Source organism: Lissotriton helveticus, chromosome 12, assembly GCF_964261635.1.
Source record: "Lissotriton helveticus chromosome 12, aLisHel1.1, whole genome shotgun sequence".
NCBI lineage: Eukaryota > Metazoa > Chordata > Amphibia > Caudata > Salamandridae > Lissotriton > Lissotriton helveticus.
The window spans coordinates 396,165,173-396,191,178 of NC_136073.1; the positions used below are offsets into that span (position 1 = coordinate 396,165,173).

Sequence of the window (26,006 nt, forward strand, 5' to 3'; positions counted from 1 at the left end):
GCGAGTTTGAAAGGTACTGGATGAAGCAGGGACAGAGGGAATAATGACAGTATAATATTGCAAAGAAATTGAAAAACAAAAGATTAAAATACAATTATGTGTCCTTACACACCATGTATGTTTGTAAAGCACGCATTCACCAGAGGGGGCCTTGACACCACACCAAATTCAAAATTTTGCTATCCAGCTCAATGGCACTCATTTTATTGACCCCAGAAAGATGAAAGGCTGAGTGACTACACCAAGATTTAAATGTATGACTCTGAGATCAAACACAGATTCCTGGAGTGGATATAAAGATATGTACAAGAAGGAAAAACATAAAAGGGAAAGGGAGAAAGAAGGAGAGGTCTGAAGGCAAGGATAGATGCAAAGATACAAAGGTAGACAAAGAATGTGAAAAGAAGTGGGGAAAGCAGAGATTGGGAATGCAAGATTGGATTGAAACATGATGAGAATGAAAAGTGGAAAGAGAAGTAAAGCAAGGGAAGAAGAGCAGACAGCGGGGAGCGCATAAAAGGAGAGTGTAAATGAAAGATGGAGAGGTGTAAAATGAAAATCAGTTCATGAGGGGAGGCAGCCATTAAGAGGAAACTTGGACGTAGGGCAGAAAGTGAAGGAAAAATGGAGAGAAGCAAAGGAGTGAGGTGTGAATGGGGGAAGAGAAGCAGATACTGAGGGACAGCCCCTTCTTCCCCTGCTCCCTCCACCATTCTGGTGTATCTTTCCCGTGACTCTGCTCCGACCACTAGGAGAGGACTAAGGGGAAATGGAGGTATTTACTTCTCACATTTTGGACTGAACCTTAAAGAAGGAGCATAGAAAGGGGGTGATCTTTATATGTTCTGTTGATTAACTTACTTCCTTTCGTCCATAAATCCCAAGATTTATAATTATCACCAGACTCATTGGGAGGGGCCAGTTACCAAACCTTGCAGTGTTTGGGATGGAATCGCTGTAAGCTTTCCCTTTCAGAGTTTGCTTTCCTCTGTTCCGCAAATGTTTTGAAAAGAAGGGGAGACCTGGGTTGGCTCTACCCAACTCGAGACCCTAGGCTTTCTTGTGGGACACCACCGGCACAAATTAAGCACTGGGAAGGACGCAAGTAAATTGGCAGTGCTCTTGGGAGGGGCAGACACAGGATGTACAATGAAACCCTTCGAATAAGAAGCAGGCAAAAGAAAATGGCAGGAGATCCAATCAGTTGTAATCAATGGGAGGGCTCTAAGCTAATGTATGCCTTACATCAGCACATGCACTGTCTTGGAGGCTCTACCTACCCCGGACCAGGACACAGACCTGGAGGCATAGAAACATACAATGAAGCTGACGCATGGTCTGATAGAGAAGAAGACAGGCTAACACATATACAGAGAGACCACTGGATGTACGGAGAGCTAATATGGGCCCTTAATGATTTATACGTTGGAATGTATTATTATAAAGCAAACTCTGAAAGAATGACAGGCCAGCCAACTTAGTAAAGAGTGTGGAGGAGTTCAATTACAGATGTCTTAACCTCAAAATTATAAACTATGTTCCTTGTTCTGGCAGCCTCTGCTCTCCTTAATTAAGTGAAATGCATTAATTTAGTGTTGCTCGCCGAATCTCTAAAAAGCATATTCTCTCCGGTGTGCCACGCTAAAAAGTCATATGCAATTGCTGGGTGATGCCATACATTGCAGAGTAGTTAGTGAATACCCTTTAACATGCAAGTTTATGGGTGTGCACAGCCTCATGGGGCATTCCAAACTAGGAACTAGCGCTTCCTACCTACTTCTAGTCCCTGTATGCAGTGCTGTGGAAAGGTGGCAAAGTGAGAACCTTGCAAGAATCCAGACGCAGATATAACAGGAGCCACGGCATAATGAAAGAGGCTGTTAAACTGATATAATGGGAACACTGCTCTAATCGGTCTACTCACTGCATGGCACTAAAAGGGTAAAGTAATTTGGAAGCATCTAATTCCTTGCACAAGAAGATATTGTATACGACTCCCCATCCCTGAAACGTTTGGTTCAAAGTTGGAAGGGGGGTGAGGATAGTTTATTTTCCATCTGGTTACTGCCTTGGTTGGGCGGAATGTCCTCCACCTGGTATTCCTCGCTCAGTAACGCCATGTTATTAATTAGTCAAAATATTATACAGAGTTAGACAGAACTCTGGGCATACAAACACTAGGTCTGATATACATATGTCATAGAGTCATGGGTGTCAGTGTGCCGACAACAGCTCTTAATAGCGAAGAGCATCATAAGATAAAAAATATTAGATGGAACACCTAACACACTTCCAGCACTGCGCAGATGTCCCACCTAGATGTATATTACTGTGCCCACAACAGCGTTTGCACACACCATCAGGACCCACCAACAGAAAACAGAATGTGTGTAAACAGAGCTCCTTAACTCCACACAACACAGCCCACGAAAGCCATCAGTTGGCTATCCAAGTTCACAAACAGCACCCACAACATCAAGTTAATACACACATATGCAAACTTGTATGATAATAAACAAACCAGATCACCAGTTGGCGCATAAGCCTGGTAGATAGACTTCCGGCCACACCCAGGGAACGGACAACACATATCATTATCAACAATCAAACATTGTCACACTTACTGCACAAATCACTTGGCATGAGCATTGAAAGATCCAGTCTGCCATGAAATCCTTTAAAAGAAGGTGACAAGACACCGTTGGCAGTGGGGTTTATAAGGCAATACCCCTAACAGCACGATGCCAAATAATTAATTACAACATAAAATAACAAAACAGATCACTTGATTATGACTTATTTGCAATAAAAAAATAAAACAAATCAAACACAACACATCAGTCCTTACACCTTATATTCACAGATGATATTTACACATAAACTTTATCGAATCAATACATTAACAGTTAAATAGAAATATGCACGCACTCATACCTTTCCTCCAGCTCTGTCGCCGCCAGCCTCTCGCTTCCCCTGCCCCTTTTCTTCCTAGGTGTCTGTAGGTTTCTGTTCTTTCTCTCTTTCCTCACACTCTCTCGCTCTCTGCGCTTCACCTTCCTCCGGTTTTCTTTGCGCTTCTTCTTTTCTCTCCTCTCTCGTCCCCATTTTTCTCCTACTTTTCATTATCGTCTCTTCTCCCGCCACCTCTTCTTCCCTTCCCTCCTCATATATCCTGCCCCTTCTTGGCAGGTCTCTGCGCCTCGCTCAGCTATGCTAGCATGTACCGTTACTCTGCCCTTCCCAAAGTTATGGCCTAGAAATGGGAACAAGTAAGATTCCCTGGCAACCCTCTCACCCCACTCCCTGTTACACAAACCCGAGCACACCCCACACACACACACACCGAGAGCACTGGGGACTGACACAGCCACGTCCTGCCCAGAGAGAGCCTGTGTGGAGGCTTGAGGGGAGGCGGGATCTCACTCCCCTTATCCCGGAGCACGGTGAGCGCTCGGAGTTTGAAGGAAAGTTTTGCGTTTAAAGTGTGCGAGGTCATGGTGTCAGGGAGCGCAGGACCCCCAAGCTGTGTGAAGTGTAGCCCTCCTTTGTGGCCGGGGGCCTGGATGGGGACAACCAACCAGGTGAACAACCGTTACAACGAAACTTTTACAACGCACTACCATTACAACGCGGTCATTACAACGCAAACTATTACAACGCATTGCTCCGGGGGGCGCTCTAGGATAGGGAATAGGTTAATTTACTATCCAATAACCTTCCCTAGTGTCCACGGGGACTGGAGTTGGAATAGTAAATTAAACTATTCACTATCCAGCACCCCAAAGCGCTATGCGTTATAATGGACTGCGATGTAAAAACCGCGTTGTAAAGGCAGGCGTTGTAATAGCCTGCGTTGTAACGTCATACATCCAACCAACCAACCAGCTCTCACGCTGCTAGGTGTGCCCCGAAATTGATTTTTTGTGCTGTGACCTGCCTGTTCCGTTCGCGCCGAGGCCTGCCTGTTCCATTTGCACTGAGGCCTGCCTGTCCCTGCAGAGCCTTGAAGGTGCCTCCGACCACAGCCCTGCTCACCACTTCACTCCTTACTCCGCAACTGAACGACTCAGATTAAGCCTCAAGTAATGAAATAAACTCCACCCTGAAAAAGTCAGCACCCGCAACACACTCCTCTGGAGCATACCTATGCTCATCAATTCTATAGACCCAGTCCTGAGAAATAGGTGCTGGTGCTTAGCACCGGAAAGCACTGGCACAAATTAAGCAATGCTATCGGGCAGGAGTCAAAATGGCTATGACATCTGCATAAGCCAGGATTTTTAGTAAAAAGTGATGAAGCTTCAGGGATTGTATCACTACCATCCGTTTGAGGGACTGGATAAATGGCTTGATATAAAGAGCAAACAACTGAGGGGAAAGAGGACACCACTGCCTAGTCCTGTGGGGTATAGAAATAGAATCTGAGTGTTCCCCCGCACTACATATCCTAGCCGTGAGGCCCGAATAAAGACGCCTGACCCTTAAGATAAAAACTGGGCCTTTGCCTACAGCCTCCAATAGCCCCCAAAGGAAGGGCCAGGAGACCATATCAAAGGCCTTCTCCACATCCCAACCCATCAAGCCAATTTGTCCACCCTCCTGACCGAAGCAACGTCCATAGCCGTGATAGCAGTATTAACTTGAGATGTGTCATGTCCACGGATAAAACCGTGCTGATTCAGGTCCACTAAATCCGCAATAATAGTAGACAACCTGTGGAAATGTACCCAAAAGTGAGCACACTGGTGCAGGGTCACCCTCTCGTCCACGGGTTCCAAAGACTAACAAAAAGAGATCGGCACTGAAGTTGAAATAAAATAACAAGTTTATTAATCACTCATGAGTGGGACCACGTCCACACAACACTCTCAAGTGCTGCAGGAGGTAGTACACTGAATTCACAAACCATCGTCCCTTTTATACCATTTTGTTGCAATGTAAGCATGTGAACAGTTTAGAAATACCTATCAGCAAACAAGGGCAGATGAATGACTACGTGGTCAACAAAGTAGGAGGGGGAGCAGGAATGCTTATGGCAGCAGTAAACAGTCAACAGATAACATCTAAGACCAGGTGCACTGGCAGCTACAAACCCCCAGCACTTACATTGCTTAGCCATGTCAGGTGGTCAACTAAAATGGATGCCACAAGCAGAGTGAAAGGCAAACAGCAGAATACGAAAGAATTACGAAGGAAACGAAATGGACACCACAGCCAAAATAGCTGTAGCTTATGCTAAGTAAAATATTACAAGTTTCCACAAACCGATTAGCAAGAACACCCTTGTAAATCTTAGAGTCGGTATTGATTAACGAAATTCGACGGTATGACCCGCAGAGTGTAGGATCTGCCCATTTTTAGGGAAGATAACAATAATTGTCTACCTCCAAGACACAGGAACTCTGTGTGGCACATCGAAAGAATTGAACAACTCTTTCAGCACTGCTGTCAAATACTGCAAGAAAGTGGCATAACACACTAAAGGAATCTGATCAGGACCAGCCACCTTCCCCTTAGCCCAAGAGCCAATAACATAGTTAACCTCCCTGAGGGTATTAGGTGCATCCAACTCAGACCACTGTGTGAGAGTAGCCATATACTCAAGATGCTGCTTGTTAAATCAAAAAAACTTGGCAGATTGCAGCTGACTCAGTAACTGAGGACCCGTTTTCGTCCCTAATCAGCCGAATACTATTTAAACAAGCTCTGTCTCTTACCCTAAATGATAAGATTTAACCCATTTACTCACTATTTTCAAAATCGGCCATCTGCAGAGGCCTTCCATTTTTGATCGCTCTATCCCAAATGTATTTCCTGAGACGGGCTTTAAGGACTGAAGCCTGCTCCCAGAGCAGGCTGCCCATGGCCAGTCCTCTACCATAAGACAATAACCCAATTAGTTTCTAAGAAGCTCAAGGTCCTTCGAACAGTCATTTCCTCCATCAGTTCCACTTTCTGAAGGCGAGAGGCAAATTGAATGGTCTGTCCTCTACACGAGGCCTTAAGAGCATCCCAAACCACCAAATGTGGAGCTGATCTGATATTAAATTCAATGAATTAACATAAATGTTACTTGATGTAACTAACATAATCCTCCTCCAAAAAGAGCCTACGTTCAAATGTTCACCTTTGAGGGCTCAGTACCTGGAAAACCACCCCATAAGAAATAGACAATAAAAGAGAGTTATGATCAGACAAGTGCCCCAGATTACTTGTAATATTGGAAGAGAGAACCAAAGTACTGCTCACCTAAAACATCTAACCTAGATATTACTTTGTGAGGCACTTGCACTGCCAAAGGCAACCAGGGAATATGAAGAAAGTAACTGGTGAATAGCCCCCTGGAGCTGGTTCGTGCCCCGTCGGGCCTGATCATGAAACGCCTGATGAGAGAGAACATGCTGAGAAACTGGATCGTTTTTGGGACACATTGTTACAATAAAATCACCAGTCTATATAGGGTCGGGCCTAGAGAGGCAACTCGGACAAGAGGAAGTCATAAAGCCCCGAGACATCGATGTTCAGTCCGTATAAAACACCAAATCCATCCTTTATGGAGTAACCCCCCACCTGCTGTCCCGAGCTAAAAGTGCAAGCCCCCTCTGGGAGGAAGTCTGGTAACCTAGCTCTTTCAATAGTACAACCTCCATCTGACACAGATGGGTCTCCTGGAGACAGAGAATTTGAGGCCAGAGCATGTTTAGTTCTTCCTGTACTAATTTAAACTTTTGAAGCGATTTAACTCCATTAATTCTCCATGAAAGGATATGAAGCTGCTGGCCAGGACGGCTGCCATTGCTAACTATAACCATTGTCACATTGATTCCACAAGCTTCACCTTCCTGTTTGAGGAAGGCCATGTATGTAAATGTTCTGATGGCAATTGTTAACACTGTAAGCAGCCTTAATCGAGATCAGATTACCTAAAACACTGCCCCAAAAGCTCAAAAAGACAAAAAAGTGATCCCTCTTCCCCAAAACCTAGAGACTTACCCCTAGCTCCCTTGGTGGCAAGCCACCCTATCCCTCAATGCCATGCCCCTTACACCTAGGGCCCATAACTCTACTCCTTGGATTTGTTAGTGATAGGGTCCCATTCTGGATCAGGCCAAGGCCCTGACCCCCCCACCTGGCCAGAGAGTCCACTTGAAGGAGAAAAGCTGTTCTTTCCTTTTCTTTACCCCATCCCATTTCCTCTTTTTCTTCGTGTTTCACACAGATTCTTTGAAGAAACAAGATAAGCTAAGAATAAAGGAAAAAGAAGCGGGGAAAAAAAGAAAAAACCCACAAATGGCTCCTACAGAGGAAAGAAATACCAACTCCTCAGCCCACTGCCCCCACATAGACTGCCTTAGGACTTACCAATGTATTTCCCATCCAGTTAGCCTCCCAGCCAGATAGCCTCCCTATTCAGGATTAACCACCACAGTAGAAAAACCAGTATGGAGCCCTATGCATCCGAAGAGTGAGACAACAGCAAAACTAACGCCCTCATCCTCTTGGTTGCCACTTGGTTAGCAATTCATGGACCTTTAGAGAAGTCCTTGGGGCCTCGAGGGGGTCATCAACATAAGTGATGACATCCTCATCCACGCTCTCACCCGCTAAAGTCATCGTAGCTGTCGGCACACTTTTGTCACAAGGATTGACCCAGCCAGCCTCACCTTCAATCGAACAAAGTGCCAGTTTTTCCACCAGGAAATTACGTTTTTCAGTATATCTTTTCCAACAAAGGCATCAAAGCTAATAGAGCCAAGTGCATTGACATCAAGGAAGCAACCACGTCATCGTCCGCGACTGAAGTCAGGCGTGTTGCTATAGTCGCCCTGTCTGGCTAGGGTATGCCCAGACATGGGTCCCAGGATCCCTATGCCACTGGATTCAAGCTAGCCTGGCTGATGAGGAGTGATCCCCCAAAGCCGATCTCAGGATGCTTGTTTCCAGTCCGATAAGAATCTGGCCTGGCAGTTCTGGCTGGAGTGTTCCAATGGGGAGCAGGGTCAAGATTGATTTGCATATGGCTGGGTCCGAACTGGGTTGGAATGGTGAGCAAAAAATCAATGGATTTAACCCAGATATGTGACTGGTGGTGAATGTTTGAAAATGTTTAGCATTCTGTCCATCATCCTTTTGTGTTGCTAAAGTCGCCCTAAGTGGGAAGGGTATGTCCGGACGTGGGTCTCACGCTTGCTATGCCACTGGATTGAAGCTAGTCTGGCTGATGAGGGGGAATATCCAGAAACCGGTGCCAGGGTGCTTGTTTTCCAGTCCAGGGAGGACCTGGCCTGGCAGTTCGGGCTGGACTCCCATGGCGATCAGGGGCAAGACTGATTTGCATATGACTGGGTCCAAACTGGGGTGGCATGGTGAGCAAAAAAGGGATGGATTTAACTCAGATCTGTGACTGGGAGGAATGTTTAACACTGTTCAGAATTCCGTCCATCATCATTTTGTGGTGTTTGGAAAAACTATAGACGTTGGTCTAGCAGGGACTAATTGAATCCTTTGAACTGGCATTCATTGTGAGAAAGTAAATTGAGAAACTATGAATGTAGGATTTCATTTAGTATTATTATTATTGATATTTGTTAAGCGCCACAAATCACCCTCGGGAGGGTCTCTTGGCGCTGTAGCAGACCATACAGGTCAGAAATAAAATTAGCAAAGATTGAATTTCAAAAGAGCCAGGTTTACAAGGATTTTTTAACTAGATCTAGATCAGAACACAAGCGTAGATGCACGGTAGTTAATTCCGGTATTTTGGAGCCAGGAATGGCCCCCGTGCCTAGCTGTCCGTATACGCCGAGGGTGCACCAAAAGTTGCTCACTAGACCTAAGATTGCATTTAGGAATATAAGGCTGCAGCTTGTTTTGCAGATACCGTGGGTCACTTCCGTGTACAGCTTTGTGTACCAGACAAAGAAGCTTAAAGCAGGCACACTTTTTATGGGTAGCCAGTGTAAAGATTTGAGCATAGGTTCTGAAGGGGCTCAGGGTGGCAGGTTACAGAGTAGGCAGGCAGCCATGTTCTGTCCAGCATATCATTTGGCTAAAAGGCCCTCATTCATTGCTACGATGAAGGCATTGCCATAGTCCAGGCGACTAACAATGAAAGCCTGGATGAGTGATTTCCTAGTTTGCAAAGGTAGCCATTGAAAGGCTTTCCTAAGAAGACGCATCAGGCCAAAGCAGGATCTGGTGATCGAGTCGACATGTTCTTTCATAGAGAGATTCTGATCAATCAAAATGCCCAGATTTCTGACTACATTTTTGGGGTAAGGAATAACCCCAGTTCTGTGGGCCTCTGTGAACAAAAGGACATCGAAACCACATGATCTTATCACTTTAGCCAGGGGGGCCACATTGATGCTATAAAGGGTGGGCTCAAAGATGAGCCCTGTGGTACCCACCCCCATCAAGGGCTACAGTTCGGGAGTTGAAACGGTCTAACTGCACCAAGTGGGTGCAATCACTCAAAAAGATTTTCAGCAAGGCTAAAGCTTTACCTCTGACACCAATCTCCACATATCTTTGGATTACGGTTGCATGTGAGATGGTATCAAAGGCAGCAGACAAGTCAAGTAGAACCAGTATTGCTGGATTCCCCACATCTAGAGCAGTCTAATTAAGTCCAGAACCTCCACTAGCACTGTAGTTGTGCTATACGAGGTGCGGAAACCTGCCTAGGATGGATTTAACAGAGAATAAGTCATAAGTTGTTGATTTACTAGGCTCTCCATAACTTTTCAGAGGAAAGGGAGGGGCAATCTTGGCCTTTAATTTGACAACTCAAGGGGATCTTCCATGGTTTTTCTTTTTAGAATTGGTCTGATGCAACTCTTTCCACTTTACTGGAATATTTTCCATGCTCAAAGAGTGATTGAGCATGTCTTAGATTTTGGGGAGGTGGGCAGGGGCCAAAGTGGCCATAATATATTGCAGGGCAGTGTCTAAGACTTATTGAAAATAACTACATCTCATACTAAACAGAATACTCATTCTGTATTCCTTAATTAAGTATCAACTTTGTTTGAAATCCTTTAAGTGCAGAACTTGGTCTGACAAGCTAGGAATGAGAGGGATTGAGTATTGGTTGTTTCTGGTGGCTTCATTGACAGCACAGTAATCGATACAGACCCACAATTTCCCATTTTTCTGAGGAACAAAAAATAAAGGGGAAAATAGTGGAATGGGGAATGAAACCTAGCTCTAGTAACTTGTTAGGTACTTTCTCAGCTGCTGGGACTCAGACTCGGTAAGAGCATATATCTGCTGCAAGGAAGAGTGGCACCGGGAATGAGGCCAATCCTACAATTGAATGCATGGTGTGGGGATTAACTGAGTGGCCTTCATGGGGATTAAAGATGTCCTGAAAATCCCCAAATCCTTCCTGCAGTGATTCTTGACAAGATTTCTGCACTAAAGTACAATATAGTGGAGTCACCAAACCTGGAGCTTTTTGATAACACAAGGTTATGCTGGTTGGAGAATCTAGAGTGACTGTTTGAAGCACCCATTCTATCTTGGGGTTATGGTGTTCTAACCACTGGAACCACAAAATTACCCCAAAAGTGGGTGTATCAATCAAGTCGAAAACAAGACTTTCAGTATGCCTATTGTCACAGACCAAGGTCAAAGGGTATGTTAGAAAATTGTTGAAGCCCGAAGATAACTCCGACCCATCGACCGCTTGCACAGGTTCAGGCTCATTTTTCGAGATTTTTGGAATGCCCAATCTAGTGGCTAAGGAGAGGTAAAAAAAATTCAGGTTGCTCTAGAATCAATTATCATGGGGAGGACTTTTTTCTGTTGTGCGATTAACACCGCAGTAACTCGTATGACATGGAATTCTGTTTACAGTGACAGCTAGGTATTGGGAGATCTTACACTTGTTTCCTCTCGGTAAGGCAATCTCTTTCCTTGCTGTGAGTTCTAGTTTTCCTGTGCTTTGTCTCCTGGCACAAGACTAGCTACAACCTTTCTTTTATTAGGTCTAGCAGAACATTCCCGGGCAAAATGCTCTGCTTTCCCGCAATAGTGGCACACATTTAACTTGCATCTCCTTTCTTTCTCTTCAGCAGATAACAGACCTTTAATCCCCCCCGATCTGCATGGGCTCCACTTCAGACCCTTGCTTCCAACCTCCTTTCTTTCAGACTTAAGGATCACAACTTTGGTTTTACTACTGGGCCTCTCACCCGTACGCTTTCCCAGCAAGTGTTCTAATTTAACCACAGGTCGGTAAATTCCGAGCAATCGTCGGGTAGATCCACAATATGAAATAATGAATCTTTCAGGTCATCTTTCAACCCTCAGTAAAACAAGGATGCTCTTTTTTGCTCAGGCCAGCGAGGTTCTGCTATTAAACAGTTGAAGCTGGTTATATATATATATATGTCAAGAGATGTTTAGTTCCCTGCCAAAAATGTAGCAACTCATTGTCGCTGGACTGGACAAATATGTGCATGGCAAATAATTTAGTCATGGCCGCTTTGAAAGTATTACAGTTCTATAGAATGAGATCATTGGTATCTATGAGGGGGATTGACCAGTTAGCCACCACCTCTCCTAAATAAGAAATTATGAATGTGACCTACGCCTCCTCATTAGGAAAAATATGGAGCTTGCACAAGAAGTGCAGTTGATTGACTCATGAAGGCTGCATATTTTGAGCTATCACCATGAAAGAGTTCAGGTGTTGCCAAGGGTACAGGAATAGGCATACTCACTGTCACATTTAGGGAAGACATCTGACTAGTATCTGAATGAGAGGTTGCTTTGACAGTATCTGAATGAGAGGTTGCTTTTCCAAAGATCTTTCCTAACCTGGATGGATGAAAGATGAGGCAAGAGTCCTTAGGACCAGTATAGTCCCATGGGGTGAACCTGGGTTTTTATTTTAACAGTTCACCCTTTAGCTCTGAATTTTCCTCTTTGAGTTCCTGTACTTCTACTTGTAAATTGTGTAAAACACTTCCCAAATTAGCCACCCTGGGATTTTTCACTGTCAGGGCCTGTGGTAGATCTTGCGTGTTAATTTGCTCATGTCTCTCCATGTCGCATGAAGGGTACACTAGTTTTTGTGACTTGGCCTTCTGTCACAAGCCACTCACCTGAACTCCAGGTGGTTCTGATGCGGCGACGATGAACCTCCAATCCTTCTAAGAACTATTCTCGGTAGCAGTTGGTGGACACTGCACCTGCGATAGTACCCAAAGGTAAGGAGGATTGGGAGAGAGAGCGAAAGAGAGATTACTCTGCCGTCTGGATACCTCTGCCAGTCACAAGCGTCTTTCTATGGAGAATTGTGTTCGCTCTGGAAATGCTGTGTTCGCAGTAGGACCGTATCTGTTGACGACAGAGGCAGTTAGCTCAGAAACAACATATCATTTGATTATGCCATTATTCCACTGTACCAATTGGTATTCACCATATGCAATTTCCTAGTGCAATTATCACGTTTAATTCCTCAGCATGCTTTCACATATTAGACACGACAGATCTGGCACGCATGTCCATCACACACAGGTATGTTTGTTAGTTTCTCCTTTCACACTTCAGGGAAACTGTGTGAGTTAATATCACAAGTCCTCTGTTATTGTCTCTTTTATCCTCACAGGTAGGGTTAATCTTTTGGAGGATCTTAGGGCAATTCAAATGAAAATCAAAGTTTCTGATAACCCTTAAATAGTTTTTTCCCGGTTAGAAAGAACAAATACAAGTCTTTCAACCAGTCTTTAGCCAAGTTCTAATTTGAATAGTCTTTCGCTAAGCGTAATACAAAATCTTTAGCAATCTGCAAATGTCGTTCTCTAAGCGCAATACAAAACTTTACGCTTGCCAGCTTTACCTCTTTTTGCAAAATTCATGTATCCTCTGCTTTTCTTGTTGTGCGGAGCACTGCAGTGCTTAAATAGCTTGGAAACATTATTCTTCTTTCCTTGTAGGTTTACGGACAACTGCCAGATGCATCGCAGGAGGATTCGGCGTGTGGAAGAAGAGTGCAACTAAGACCATGAGCAGTAACAGTAGCCCTTGCCATCAGGGATCAAGTAAAGTATTTCATCCATACCATAATCCAGTCAGAAAGGGGGGGACCTCCAATCCTTTAATCTGCAAATGAGGACTTGGAGTGGTGGGTCACCCACGGGAGGTTATAGGCAGATTGTAGGCATGCTGTGACAGGCAAATTGTGGGCAGGCTGTGGTTTGATGACAGGCTGTGGCAAGGACCATGACACCAGCGGCCCTATCCCCTAGGTCAGAGTAATTAAATATAGAGAGGGGAGCAAGTGGTCTGTACTGTAGTAGTATCTTTATTCGGTTTTAAAAGATAAAAGCGCATAACATCATGTATACATACAGCGTATAAATATACATGGACATAATGACCTACTTAAAGTAAAATTGTTAATCTTGCTCTACGCGGACGACGCGGTGCTTCTGGCTCGCACCGCGCGTGGACTCCAATGCCTCATAGACGGCTTTGTCCATTTCATGGAGAGTTTAGATCCGTCCCCCAACCTCTCGAAATCATATATTATGGAAATGGGAAAAACACCAAACAGGAAATTTAACTACATGATTGGCACTTACTGTTTGGGAAAAGAGTAGGCATTTTCATACCTAGGGATCTTATTTGATAGCCGCCTCAGTTTTAAAACCCTGGCAGACGAGCAAAAATGCAGCACACTAAGTAGTTCTGTTGGTGCAATTATGAACTTCGCACGAAAGTTGGGTTCCATATGCTGTGCTAAGGTTTTGTATGGCAGTGAGGTCTGGGGCTTTGTTGATCCACAGAAGCTACAAACCGAAGCAAAGAAATACTTGCGGCGTGTGTTGAAAGTACCCCAGAGTACACCATCGCATATTATCCATGAGAACTGGGCCTCACTCACATTAGTGATAGGTTGCAACTTAAACCTATCACATGTTGGATTAAAATATGGACAAACCCCCAAGCCTCACAAAGCCAGCAGATAATAATGGACTTTATTGCCCAGGATCGGGGTCGAAGCATCCCTTGGCTTAAATACACGAGGGAAACTTTGACGGGCCTGGGTTATGCTGATTATTTTAACCACCCGACAAAACTGTTACCCCAGGACAAGGGCCTCATTAAGATGGAATTTTTAAAGCATGTGGCATTCATTAGTGAAGACAGGGAGCTCTCCAAACCATCGGTGAGAGCTCACCTGTTGGCCAAATCTTGCCTGGGCATGGAACCGTATCTTTCCCTCCTTCACAATGCACAGGACAGATTTTTAATGACCCGATTCAGGCTGAACCTACTCCATTACATCTTGTCAGTTCCCGCAGGGTACACATCTTCCACAGAGATGAAGGGTCCGTGCGGCTGCGACCAACGGTCTCCGCAGGACATGCTTCACTTTGTTTTACTATGCCCACACTATGTCCGCCCAAAGAAGTTATTTTTGAAAAGCATTTTGAAGAAAGCCCTGTTCAAACAGGCAAAGGTGGCCATACTGTTTTTGAAACTGTCCACGGATGTTTATACACCCTTTTGTACTGCTAACTTTCTTAGATTGGCTGTGAGACTTAGAAACTCCAGAGGTGAGGGGTGAATGCTTTTGATTTTAGCACTCAATAGATTTTAAATGTAACTCATCATTGATCTTTGTGCTGACCTACTCTAACTGAGGACAACTTATATTAGACCCTTAGGATGATTTTTATGGAGAACTGGTACCATTTTACGAACAGATTGTATATATAATTGTAGTCTGGTTTAAATTTTATGTGATGCTTTTTTAACATGGTTCTTTTATGGTATTGTTCAATGCCGAATACAGACATTTTTGATGTTGATGTTGTATTAAGTAAAAGAACACAACATTTAAAAAAAAAATTGTTAATCAATAAACAATCACAACCAAAATTGGTGAAGCAGGGTCATAGTAATACTTTTCTGTGATTAAAAGTGTAAAATGGAAACTATTTCCCTCATCTATTAGAAGTTGATAAACCACAGAGCAGAACTAGGGATGGTATTGAACTTGACGATGAGGACTGGCAAGCTGCTGTGTCCTCCCCGAGGGAGGTTGCAATCCCCGCAAGACTGCGGTTAGTCCACTTGAAAATATTACATCGGGTGTATGTCACAGGCCCACGACTGGTCCTGATGGGGCTATCTGAGGATGTCTTGTGCAGGCGAGATTGTGGTCAAGTGGGCACGTTCCTCCACATCCTCTGGGAATGTCCTTATGTGGTGGAGTATTGGGGTGCGATACATGAGGTTATGCAAGAGGTTTTGGGAGTAACAGTGTCACCGGAGGCTAGAAGGTGTCTCCTCAACATTTGGGAACCTACAGATCTATCTGAACGTGGCACAGACGAGGTAGGCCACTCTTGGAGCTATGATAGCGAAACGGAATATAGCACAACCATGGGGGTCCAAGACACCACCTAAGTTAGAGGACTGGAAAGAAAGTGTGGACTGGTGCATGTTTCAGGAGAAAACGGTTTATCTTGCCAGAGGTAAACCCCGCAAGTGGGAAACGGTCTGGGGCCAATGGAACCGGTACAGGGGTGACATCTGTGTTCCTCCAGTTGATTTAACACAAGATGTGCTCGCATCCCCGTGACCCGTGAAAGTAAGGGTTTGCAACCCCCCCCTCCCCTTCCTCTTGTACCCCCCCCAAAAATAAAAAAATATTATTGACATGCTGTAATGATGGTGGGAAGGTTCTCTCTCTGTACTGTACTATGATTGAAATGCCTATTGTTTAATAAAGAGAAATATAAAAAAAACTTGTAAAATGGGCTGAAAATAAAGGGCATTCAGCCAACTCTATTCAAAGTGCAATGTGCAGTGCAAAAAATGTGAAATCCCTGTGGCTAGCATCTAGTATGTCGTTCACTAAATATTTAAAGAAAAAGCAATAAAATAAGCATACTAATTACATCCAATCTAAAAATAATAATCATATTTTTAAAATGTGGCGTCTTACACACCACGCATACAATAAATATCTGGACATTACAAACACATCCCGTTCTGCATTGTCATATTTTAGTATTCAAATGGTGTCAGTTAGATGTGCTATTGACATAGTGCAGCAAATAGGGTTAATATAAAATTTCCTAGCTATTGTGAAGGAAAGGAGTCGAGGATTATTCTTAATTCTTTCATTTATTCCACTCAGAAGCCTTAAACAACATATTTTTATTTAAAGACTTCGAATCCCATCAGTCTTTGCAACAACAATCAGAACAACCATAGAGCCAGTTCCATATAAGCAAAATCAAAGAATAGCACTTCCTCATTCTTCGAACAAAACATCCTGAATATCGCTTATCATTCAATAGTCTTGCTTCTGATCTGACCCTGCTAAAAACAAATAGAAGCACTGTAAGTTCCAGTATATGACAGAACATCAATTATACACCAACATGGCAATACTGGTAACTATTAAGAACCCTAATAATGAACCAGATTCGTCCATTCAGAAACAATAGGCAAAGTTGCAATCAACATTACTTCAAAAGATGCCAATAACTTTAATATTGTCCCTCAACTCCAACATTGTTGTATAGCATTTTAAGACCCTAATGTAATTTTCCTGATTCATGCCCTTATATAGGTATAAATCACCATATCCTTATATAGGCATAGAAATCATAACCATAGTTAGACATAGCTCATGCAGTCCAAATACGGCAGGGCGACTTCCGCTAGTTCCGAAAATCCACGATTTCTTAGAAAACTCGGCTTCAGCAGCTAGGCACTTCCCCTTGCTTGAATACTGACTTGTCCAAGAACTCATGGAGTTTTCAAAGAACTGAGACTCTTTGATGGCGTTATTATGTCCATCTTTATGTCAATCTCAGCACCTTCAAGGTATGAATATGCCCACTCTAGCTTTAGCAAAGACACGGTGGTTTGGAGCAGTGCGACTATCTACTTGCCCGACGCATCCTGCTACAGCAAGTGCCGAAGGAAGCCGACCCACCAGGAGATGCACTGAGAGAGATGCTGTCTTTTCTCTTGCAGAGAAATCCAGCTCCAGTGTTTCCAAGCTACGCTTGCGGGTTGTTGGGAAATCGAGTCCAGAGACTGACCTCCTTCATTCTAAAACCAAGGTACAGAGCTGATTAGACCCTAAGAGAAATCTTGGATAGATTCTTGGCAAAGAATACTAAATTTATGCTACACCTAACTTACTTCTTCCCTCGTACTAGACTTAGGTTAGGTACATTGGGGTAGGCATATTTTAGAAGCACCAGTTGAGTACTTTTTAGCCTTTGTTATTTATGTATGTATTTATCCATGGTCTAGGAACCATACAATGCTTTTACAGTATTATTTCCTAATACTCTTCTTACTGTACGCATTATACTTTACAGCCAGTATTACGATTGTAGCAGTTCATTTCTTCTGCATGTGAAAGAAGACTGTTCAATAAATACTCTTTTATTGAAAATGCCCGTCTATCTATTTCTCTACACCTCTGATGAAACTAAGCATGCACGAATGACTGAGTAAAATATCTATCTATTGTTTCCACGACTCTGAAGATCAGTTTTATCTTGGGGAAACAAAGTTGCCATTTTTATGCGGTTGTCAGAAACTAAATCCCTTCTTGTGAAATCAAGAACGTTTCTAGTGACCTCTGAGCTAGCTGGAACTCACAATTAAGTCTAATATATTCAATTGCGACCTAGTTGACATAAGTCCTACGTCACATCTATAGGATATATTATTCCAATGCGCAGAGCCTATTGGCAAAATAGGAACTACACTACATGGCGCCCAACGTTTGGTAAGGCACTAATTTAACGCTAGATACTAGAGTAACTCAGTCGTGCTTTTCACAGAGACCCCTTTATCCCATAAAATACTCCAATAGACGTCTGGAGTGGGTTAAAAGATAACAAATCTGCCATTACTGAGTAGGACGAAAATTCCTATTTATTAGTTTTTGGTTTGTTCAACGTTGAAGGATACAGTGTTCCAAAATATTGTGCACCTTATCTTTATTTCCTTGAAACTTGCTCTGCAAGACTTTCAACAAAATGTCGAATAGTGACGAAGAAAACAGTAGAGATGCAGTAAATTCAAACCAACCAGGTCTTGACGTTACAGGTTTTCAACAAGATGATGTGGATGCTATAATCATCCCGGAAAACATAAGGAAAACAATAGCTATAAAGCTCATAGAAAATGGCCTATCAGCAAGAGGTGGTAGGGTCATTTTTGTCATAGAGGCACATGAATATTGGCAGACAGAGGTATTCTACTCATGGATTATCTTTCCACAAGCAAATCCAACAACACATGTGTTCCACTTCGATAAAATAGAGGAACATCCAGCGGAATACGTTCCTTTCGAGGACATTGAAATTCCACTAACTTACCAAGAGCATCAGCTCTGGTTTAAAGGTGCCCTACAACATCAAAATCACATTACCAGGCTCGGTTCACTAGGTAGACCAGGAGCAACATGGCCGGTACTAGTGAGCTATACACCACATCCTGCCATAGAACAAATGACAGGTCCAGAACTGTTAGCTCAGCTAAAACAATTAATCAAAATACATAGACAATTGGTACAATATGTCATGCGGACACTAACAGTCCAACCTACTATCAGAATTCCACAACAAACCCTTCATCAAGGGAACACAAACAAAATTACACCACAGACTATACAATCAGTCATTGGTAAATTACCCACAAAAAGGGAACAAATTCCATTCTGGTTAGCTCTAAAAATTACTCAGATCGAGGCAGTATTTCTCAATAGTACAACTCATGAGAAACACAGGATTCTAACAATCTGTTTACCAATGGGGATCGCACCACACCTGGAGGACTGTGACACTTGGGGTACAGTCTTTGCTGTAATCTACACCAAAACACATGGTGTTCCGTCCATGGCGGTAATACCAGACGTCCTGAAACAGATTCAAAATGAAAACGGGGCAGAACCTGCTTTAAATCTCGGTATGAAGTTACTGAAGGATTTCAAACAGGTCTCAGCTATAATATTAGCTAATATTAAAGGTGAAGCAGCATCAGTGGTAATCTGCCAAAAACTAAAAGAACTTGATGTAACTGAGCAACCATACGAACTGGCCAAAATAATAGAAAAATCCTATGAAGAACTAGGAAGAGATAGTTTGGGAGGGAAACCAGTAAAGCCCGAACTAACAGAAAATCCTGAAAAAGTTTTGATCAAAAACACACTCACTATTCCTAAAAAGAAGCGGGAAAATACTAGTCAGACACTTCCTAAAGAGAAGCGTTCCCAATCCAGAGGAAGGTCTCCTCAAAAGGAGCTCTCTGAAAAAGGAATAACCTGAGAAGTAGGGATAACTTAGGAAAACCTGATAGATATCAAGATACTGATACACGTTCCTTTCGTATCTTTCAGACTTCCTTGCAGAAATCCGAAAGAAGAGGACGATTAGAACACAAAGAAGAACGTGTGAAGTCCAAGGACGATCAACACGTTCCGAAAAATAAGAAAACTCAATTTACCAAAAAGAAGGTAGCAAGTCTTAAAATCAGACATGCCGAGGATCTTGAGGACACAACTCAAGAACGGGGAGTGGGCTCAGACAATGCTGGACAGCGCAGCAGAAGTTACCATAGCTCGCAAGATCCTGAAGGATCATCTGGAGACAGTGGACCAGAATGAATGCATTCAGGTTGAAACTGCAGATACCAGGGTTAGTGTACCACATAAGTTATATGAAGTAACACTCCAGATAGAGGGGGACATAACTAGAAAAATACAAGCACTCTTTTGGGAAAAACTATCTGAGGGTTATGACATCATTTTGGCTGAAAAAGACTGGCCACCTGAATTTGCCAGGGAGTGCCCACATGGCGAAGAGATCATTATGCCGGCCTTCTCAAATCATATTCCTATTCATAAAAAATATACCTATGCCAGAAAATGGGCTGTGGCCCAGGCTCCAGCATTATATAAAAATCATGTGGGATGGGATGAGGATTCTCCTCACCATAAGATCCAGTTAATAAATCAACCAACTGCTCAGAAGCAGTATCCAGTTAAACGAGAATCTAAAAAGCAGGTCAGGGAGATCCTAGATCAACTTGAATACCAAGGGGTGATTGAAACATGCCCCTCGTCCATGAACAATCCTTTGGTTCCTGTCTCCAAACCAGACAATACAAATCGTCTAGTTTTGGACTACAGCCATTTAAATTCCTGTTGTAAAACCTTTGCAGTACAAAATGCACACAGTGCAGCTCTGATGAATAACATCATGCGCAAAAAATATAAAACGACATTAGATATTTCAAACGGTTTCTTCTGTCAAAACATTGCACCTGAAAGCAGGTATTTGACCGCTTTCTCGCTAATGGGGACACAGCGACACTTTTGTCGTCTCCCACAGGGATTCAAGAACAGTCCTGGGTTATTTTCAGCCAGAGTAACAGAGTTACTCCAAACATATGATGATGAGGCATTATCTTATGACGATGACATCTATCTTACAGATGATGACTTGGACAGGCACTTGACCAGGGTGAACACCATAATACTTGGATTAGCCTCAGAAGGATACAAATTCAACTTTAATAAATCAAGAATTGCCCTTCTCAACGTCCTATTCTTGGGATACAAACTTTCAAGTGAAGGCAAAAGCCTGGCAGCAAACTTTTTAGAAAAATGTGCGCTGCTCCAACCTCCAAAAACGCTGAAAACTTACAGTCAGTTCTAGGATTCCTGAATTTCAGGAGAACTTTCATTTTAAATTACGCAGAAAGGGTTAAACCTCTCTCCGAATTAATCAAACCTGATTTCAAACCTATTAATTGGACTAAAAAACACACAGAAATTTTGCGTTCAGTGCAAAACTGCACATTTACAGACACGCGTAAATGAACGAAACCTTGTAATCCAAATCATCCCAGGGAGATGCGGATTCACATACCTAACCTTTAATGAAGGTGAAAAGGTACCAATAGCTTATAAATCACACTTGTACACACAAGCTGAAATAAAATTCACTTCAACAGAAAAAATTCTGACAGCGGTTCAAACTGCGGTAGCAAAAGAGAGAGCCCTCGCGCAGGGAAAGCGCATAAAAATCGTTACGCATGTAATTGCCTTAAAGGTAGTGACAAAGGCAAGCATTCCAAATGCAGAAGCTTTACATCCAAGATAGATACAATGGGGGGTTAATTCTCTTGCTGCAACAGACGTTGAATACGTTTTTGACCCCTACTTGAAGACTCAAGAATTTCTCCAATACGAACAAGAATGTCCTCTGCCCACTGAGATTTTGCCTCTAGAACATTAGGGCTGTATAATATATACAGACGGATCAGCACAGCCTGCGATTGGGAGCAAACACGCTTATAGTGGTGCGTGTGCGATTGTTAAAGGTCGCTGGTGCGATGGTAAATTCAGACCTATGGTCACAAAAACTCAATCTCTCGGAGACTGTAGAGCTCAGCGAGCTGAACCACAGGCTTTCAAGATGGCGCTTGAAAATACCGATCGTGAATTTCCAACACTCATAGTGTGCGATTCGTATTACTGCGTCCAGTCTTACTATGAATATTTGCAGAACTGGGTTCAGAATGGTTTTAAGGACGCAAAAGGTGGCACCATCAAGCATAAAATGCTTTGGGAACAAGTAGTTCTATTACAGAAAGAACTACAAAAGACTCACGTGATCCATTCACTGAGTCATCAGCGTGATGGCGTTCACGTTGAAGGGAATTCATTGGCTCATGAAGCCGCGAAGGCAGCTGTGCAAACGGCTTCCGTATCTGCAATCACTCATTCAAAAACAAAAATAGTCGGTGAAACAATCCTAGCTGTCAATGCCACAAGCAAAGGCAGCAGAGCAGCGTTACCTTTAAACTATCCACTCAAATATTCATGCATAATTGATGCCAACTCCGTTCCCTTTGCTCGAATCCCTGGAGTGGGGGAAAGGGCAATCCCAAACAGGAATCGGAGAGGTGCTTTGATTCAAGAAGCACATATGGGAGAGGGTCTGATACATCAAGGGATCTCTAAATCTCTACTAGAATTACAAGAGATGTACTGGTGGTCAGGGATGAGCGCCCACATTTACAAATTTAGAATTAATTGCGATGTCTGCTACAGAAATCACAGCTTGGAGCGCCACCAGATTCCTGACTGCAGTGTAGCCAGCCCAGTACAGACACCTTTGTTAGATAGCATTAGACTATCCACGCTCAGACGTCCCTATGGACAAAAGCGGTCCCACAAGTATTAGGACAAGATTCATTTGGATGTGGCCTCAGCGCTCGGCTGACGCACGAACTGTTATAAAAGATTTGCGAGTCTTTATCTGCACATACGCAATTGGCACGCTACATTCTGACCAGGGTCCTGCTTTTAGCTCTGGGGCTTACAAGGAGGCCATGGCCAGCTTGGGCGTTGCATTGCGGTACTCAAGTCCATTCCATAGTGAGGGAAATTCAGTTGTGGAAAGAAAAAACCGTGACATAAACCAATCTATAACAGCCAGGGTATTAGGTTCGGGTGACGGGTGGGTCAAACATCTAATAAGTGTCCAACGTAGTCTTAATAACCTGCCAAGAAATTCTCTGGGTGGAATCACTCCATATGAAATCCTTTTTGGTACTAGAATGATGGTCGAAGACTTCGATGTTCATACTTCAGTAGTAGAACAAAAACCCTTTGATATCAAAGATTGTTTCGCTGTTTTACAGGACTTAAATGAAACAAGAAGAAGTCTAAGCAACACCATACAAAAGCCAAAGACCACTGAAGAAAAAACACTTGTCCCAGCAAGACCTGTCTGGATTCCAAAGATTGACGATCTGGTCAGAGAAAAAATAGCAGATAAGAAGGAATTTGGGACTTCTTATAGAAAACCCGTACCTGTACTAGCAGTCCACGGATCAAGACAGTGTTACTGCCGCCCCTTGCTGGAAGAAAGGAGAACCGGTTTGTATCAATTGACCTGGTAAAACCCCACCATGTGGCCGATAATAAGTAGTAGGCCCAGTGGACTCCAAAGATGTAGCAGACAACCAAATCGTGTTACTATCCAAGAGGTTCAAACTGAAAGACTCATCACTTTTGAAGAATCTGCAGGGAGAAAAGAAGGACTGTGCAACAAAGCCATGGAACTTGTGCCTCTTGAAACCCAAATAACAGTTTGTCAAGAAACTCCCATCTACAATGATGTAGCATCTGACTATACTAACATGTCAAGGAAACAAGTAGCTCCAGCGATTTCAAATAATCCGGATGCAATACCAACCATTGACAGAACTGCCTCTGGCTATTTCATCAACTTCGATGCCTTTTGTGAGGATCCCAGTGATCCTGAAACAACGCCAACAAACAAAACTTTCAACGAACAAGTAAAATAACTTTTTCACCAGCTTGCAAATACATATCTGGTTTCACCATGGGTTGAACTTTGGATTGTGTTGGGTGTACCTTTTCTCCTACAATGGCTCATTCTTGTTTTAAGTTTGGGAAAGCTAATAGATGGGAAATTTAGTAAAATGGACACAGCAAGTAAGAACATCAACTTGCTCCTGAAGCCACGCAAATCATCTCATCGTGAGCAAAGAGACCTGTCATCAGTAAACATCACAGCTTTTCCTCTACCTGGTGGTATAGCTTGGGATAGAACGGATTATGACATGTATGGCCCTGTTGAGCTGCTGAACATTCCACACCAATGTAAGGTTTCCTTGAGTGATTTTGTTTCACCGAGTACATTTTCTGATGATTGGGACTTTGAAACTGTTAACAACATGATGGCAGACTTAGAAATGTCAGCAACATTTGCAAAACATGAATACTTAGATGATTCATCAAATTATGAAGAAATGTATTGTTTTAATCATTTTGGTCACCAATATTTGCACAAATCTGCAAACCCTAGAAATGTTTTAACTTATAATCAATGGGAACATTGTCCAATGCCACCAAAGGGTAGCTCTAAAACATTTTATGAAAAATGTCCATACTTTACAGGTTTTAATATCACAAATCTAGAAACCTTTTACTTGAAAAATGTTAATAAGACAGGCATGAAAAGTATGCTAACTAATACTAAGCACATGTATTCTACAGCCTTTTATGCTCAATTATCCACATTAGGCTTTGACTTTTGGAAAGACAACATTGAGACAGAAACTGTCTGGGGCACAAAAGACTGGCAGGTACAAGGTTTAGAAGCATTATTTAGAGCATGCATCATCCCAGAACAAATAATGTTCTTAAATGAAACTGTTCAACAGACATCTTGTCTTGGCCTGGCTAAGATAAAAGATTTAAACAAACCGTCTATACCAAAGCCCACACCTGATAGTAATAGAACTACAGATGAGGAGGTAGACGTAATTTATATTTTACAACAAAACAGAACTAATCCTGAATGGAAAAAATGGTTAATCTGGCCCAAAGACACGAATAACTGTCAAGATAGATTCCTGAACAAGACACAAGGGTTTACAGTAACTAGCCCAGATCCAAGATATGTCCAGCGACAATATCCAGGAATAATAATAACTTACAGTGTAGGAAAACTGTGCCTTGAGTGGCTACAGAAATCTACACTCCCAGATATAAAGCAACCCTTCACTTTACTTAAAGATGGCATTGATTTGAGAGAATTCCTAATGGGACCTCGCAAACCACGTTATAAACGTTTCATATACGCCGGTATATACGCTGCTTATAATGAAGCATGGAAAGCACACAAATGGAAAGTGCAGAACGAATACGGGAAATTAATCGTATTAATTTAGAGAAAGATCTCTCTGTAGTTGACAATGGGTTAACAACTCTGTCGTCCAGAATTTATTTTTTGGACTGCATTGTATCCTCTGCCATAGACATAATGGAACAGGACTTGATAATGTTACAACATGGCCAGTCTCAATTGCGTTCTATAATGCTGCTAGGCTGGACATTACAAAACTTTCGTTCCGGCTATGTGCCTTGGCGTCTAATCAACACCACGTCATTGTTTACTGGATTTAACCTTACAGATAAACAAATCTCTGTGGCACAGAGGGGAGCAGACCATACGGTGCTGAGCATAGAAAAACTGGAAAGATTACCATTAACCGTTTCTGAGAAACCAGCCATTGAATGGATAATACATGGCACCATCATGATACCAGTGACGATTTTCCAGTTTCAGTATTGCTCAAAACACATACCAGCAGGCCTGTTTGAAAGGTTGGGTAAAGAGTACATAAAGTCGACCTGGGATTTACCATACACACACAAATGTTGGAGTGGGGAAAAAGAGGTATTTCTTAGTGGGAAAAATTGCAAAACCACACTGAGAGGTACACTTCTATGTCAGGGCATTAAATTGCATGGAGCCTGTGATGGTTCTTCAAACAACTTATCATGCCACCTGCAGGGTTCCCCGGCAGCAGTGATAGATCCAATTTTTAGGCAGCTTTCCAATGAGAGCTACATAATGATCACAGCTGTTGTGGAATGATGCCAGGAACAGCTTATCTCGGTAGTGTGTCAGCCAGGGCCACTTGTTGTATGCAAGTATTGTTTCCAAAAACTAAGACAGACGGGGAGTCGCCACTATGGCCTTCACTGAACATCTCTTCTATACGAATTGATACTTTAAGCTGAATGAAAGCCATTCTTTTACTAAAAACTGTGCCACTGACCTCGTCTGATCTACAAGTTGCAAGGTCCTCTGCGAGGATACATGCATTATTATCAACAAACTGCCTCATACATTTTGCAGAAATATTAGGTCGTATCTTAAACATGTCTGATACCAGTGGTATTGTACATGTATTTAAGACAATTTTTTCGGGACTGTTAGCACCCTTTGAAGCAGTCCTAGCATTTTTCCTAACTTTGTGCACTCTGTGTTCGGCGGCCTGCCTCTCGTCTTGGGACTCATAGCAGGGATATTATTTTTATTTCTCCTGCTCCGTTATGGCAAGTCCAGTCACCAGCGATACCCAAATTACCATGGAGAACGCTCTTCTGGCAATGCAGT

General features: G+C 42.8%; 1 long non-coding RNA gene across 2 annotated transcripts in view; it reads left to right on the forward strand.

Annotated features, from left to right (window-relative positions):
* Positions 1-26,006, forward strand: part of LOC144798959 (uncharacterized) — a 212,021-nt gene that overhangs the window by 28,413 nt on the left and 157,602 nt on the right. For both annotated transcript variants that reach the window (XR_013603710.1, XR_013603711.1), the window contains exon 2: positions 12,948-13,052. This is a non-coding gene — a long non-coding RNA (uncharacterized LOC144798959). The remainder of the gene's footprint in view (positions 1-12,947; positions 13,053-26,006) is intronic.